Genomic DNA, 3,401 nt, shown 5'->3' with positions numbered 1-3,401 from the left:
AAGGATGGGCACTAAAAACGGACTTGTTCAATACAAACTGTCTCAGTCTCGTGTTCGTCTGCGGCAAGAAGAGGGTCCCCCCACAGTTGGTTATCCTACAGATGAAACAAGGTACTGTATCAGCACATACCAGATGTGTCCAGTCTAGGGTTAAATTTCCATCTATACTTCCAGAGTCAGACACAGACACTCACAGGCTCACTATGTATTACACCAGAATTAAAAAAGTAGAAAAAGGGAAAGGTATTCATAGCATACACCAGTATACAGTGTTCGTATATATTTCAATCTCAGTAAGCCAGTCCAGAATCTCCAAATTTGTCCAAGCTATAGGTAAAACAAGAGCGCAATAGGGTCTTATCTGGGTGACTTAAAGGGTTTAATAAAAAAATATACTCACCCTTTCCAGGAGAGAGCAAAGCATGTAGGATTAGTTTGTCAGCCTGCTGCACATCCAACGGTCCGCCAGTGACCGACACATAAAACTCTGAGGAATAAAATCTTTGGATTTAAGTGCGCTGCCATATCATGTCATCCCCTGAGGAAGAAGTATGGACTTCGAAACGCGTTGGGAATAAAGAGATTAATTCATCTACATGATTGGAATCTGAATATTTGTCTGGCAGCGCACTTAAATCCAAAGATTTTATTCCTAAGAGTCCAGAATCTCCGCTACTGGAACCTACATGGATACAAGTATAGACGCAAAGTCGAGTGTTAGCAGAAATTTTGGAATTACTCATAGCGGGAAAACCTCCCGGTAGATGTTGCAGAGGCGATGCAGACCCTCAATTATTGTGTCTGTGGAGAAAGCGAAAAAGGTTCTTTGTGAAGAAAGGATTGCTTTATCGCAGTAGCGTGGATCACATCACCGTTACTCAGCTCCATCAAATTTTGTTCACAGGGAGAGATGTACCCATGGTCCTCACTGCCTATCATGATGTGTCTGGTCATTTTGGAGTGTAAAAGACAGAAGCCACAGGCCGTAGGCGATTCTATTGGATTGGCATGAGAGGAGACATTGAAAAATGGGGGCAGGAATGTCCCATGTCTGTGACTATCATAACTGTGAAAGGTGATCATAAACCACCACTGCATCCGCTTGTAAGTTGACGTCCATTTCAAATGGTAGCCATTGATCATCTGAAGGTAGAGGCCAGCAGGACAGGCCATAGCTACATCTTAACCATCATTGATCAATACACCAAATTTCTAGTGGCCGTCCCTGTGAATGATTTAACTGCCCAGACTACACAGCGGTGGAGCAGGGAGAGGTAAGTATTGCAACTTGCAAGTGCTGTGGCCATGACCAAGCAGGGGGGCACAATCGTGGTCGACGGTACTGGCACAGGGCCCCTCATAGTACGCTGGTGTGTCTGACGGCGAGTGGGCACTCCCACCATCTGAGACACTGTATTGTACTATGAGGGGCCCTGTGCCATTGCCGTCGGCCATCAGTGGGCCCATCCACCTGTTCAGAGCAACGACACTTGCCTGGGTGCGCCAGGTCTTGACCCCAGCCGTTGGGGGAGGGGTGGGCAGCCCAGTTAGGGAGGTTTAAAAATTGGCATATGTAGATGCTCTGGCTGGACATTCAGCTGCTGCAAAGGGTGTAATTGGGCAAGTCCGAGGAAGAGGAGGAAAAAACCGAGGCACTTTTCTGGTAACCTATGTGTCATCAGGGGAAGGTGGGACAAAATCCTTGGAAACCCATGCATGGTTCATTTTAATGAAGGTTAGATCATCAACATTTTGAGTCGACAGACGGGTCCTTTTTTCTGTCAGGATTGATCCAGCAGCACTGAAGACTCTTTCAGATAACACACTAGCAGCAGGGCAAGCGAGCTCCTGTAAGGCATATTGTGCCAATTCAGGCCAGGCGTCCAGTTTAGAGGCCCAATAGTCAAAGGGGAATGACCTGTGAGGGAGAACATCGATATGGGAGGAAAAGTAGTTTGTAACCATAGTTGTCAACTGCTGTCTCCAGTCACTTTTAATCGATGCAGTATTAGCAGTCGTGAGAGGTACTTGAGAAATCATTCCACAACATGGTCATTAAACCCCTGTCTCCAACTCCACTTCTGCTGTGTGCACCACGAACACCTCTTCCATTGTGCCCACTACTAGAGTTGAGCGAAACGGGTCGAAAAAATTCAAAAGTCGCCGACTTTTGGCAAAGTCGGGTTTCATGAAACGAAACCCGACCCTAGGATGAGGTCGGCCACGAGGTCGGCGACTTACGCGCCAAAGTCGCGTTTCAAAAGTTTGTTTTGCGCTCTTTTTCAGCACTGTGGGCAACGTGATGACCTAGGCACGGGTCACCAACATCTTTCAGAAGGGCATGCAAGTGATTGGCTTGCTTTGGTGGGCGTCACAGGGGGTATAAAAGGGCGTGCACTCCGACCGCCATCTTACTTCTGCCGATCTTAGTATAGGGAGAGGTTGCTGCTGATTCTGTAGGGAGAGCGTTAGGCAGGGAAGAAGACAAAAAAACTGCTTCTGCTGCTAGCGATTTGGCCTGCACAACACACAAGTCACTGTGTGTGCAGTGCAAGGGGAGGCTATATTGTGGTGTATCAGTGGTGTTGGTTGTTGGGCTGCCTTTTAAGGCTTCCTGACACGCTGGCATTGCTGTTTACCCACTGCTCCGCAAACTGCTTTTTTAAAAGCAATCCAATCTCCCTTATCCTCTAGTCACTTTTGTCACAGCTGTGCCATCGAGCCTGTCACATAGCGCTCAGATATCAGTGGGCCTCACACAATCCACAAGTGTCCAGTGTCCAAAAGTGTGCGCAGAGATTCAAAATCTCCATTATCCTCTCGTCACTTTGGTCATAGGCAGCTGTGCCATCGAGCGTGTCACATAGCGCTCAGATATCAGTGGGCCTCACACAATCCACAAGTGTCCAGTGTCCAAAAGTGTGCGCAGAGATTCAAAATCTCCATTATCCTCTCGTCACTTTGGTCACAGGCAGCTGTGCCATCGAGCGTGTCACATAGCGCTCAGATATCAGTGGGCCTCACACAATCCACAAGTGTCCAGTGTCCAAAAGTGTGCGCAGAGATTCAAAATCTCCATTATCCTCTCGTCACTTTGGTCACAGGCAGCTGTGCCATCGAGCCTGTCACATAGCGCTCAGATATCAGTGGGCCTCACACAATCCACAAGTGTCCAGTGTCCAAAAGTGTGCGCAGAGATTCAAAATCTCCATTATCCTCTCGTCACTTTGGTCACAGGCAGCTGTGCCATCGAGCCTGTCACATAGCGCTCAGATATCAGTGGGCCTCACACAATCCACAAGTGTCCAGTGTCCAAAAGTGTGCGCAGAGATTCAAAATCTCCATTATCCTCTCGTCACTTTGGTCACAGGCAGCTGTGCCATCGAGCGTGTCACATAGCG

Source organism: Dendrobates tinctorius, unplaced genomic scaffold (genome assembly GCF_039654945.1).
Source record: "Dendrobates tinctorius isolate UK_male_01 unplaced genomic scaffold, ASM3965494v1 ptg000245l, whole genome shotgun sequence".
NCBI lineage: Eukaryota > Metazoa > Chordata > Amphibia > Anura > Dendrobatidae > Dendrobates > Dendrobates tinctorius.
This window is presented reverse-complemented; position numbering follows the sequence as displayed.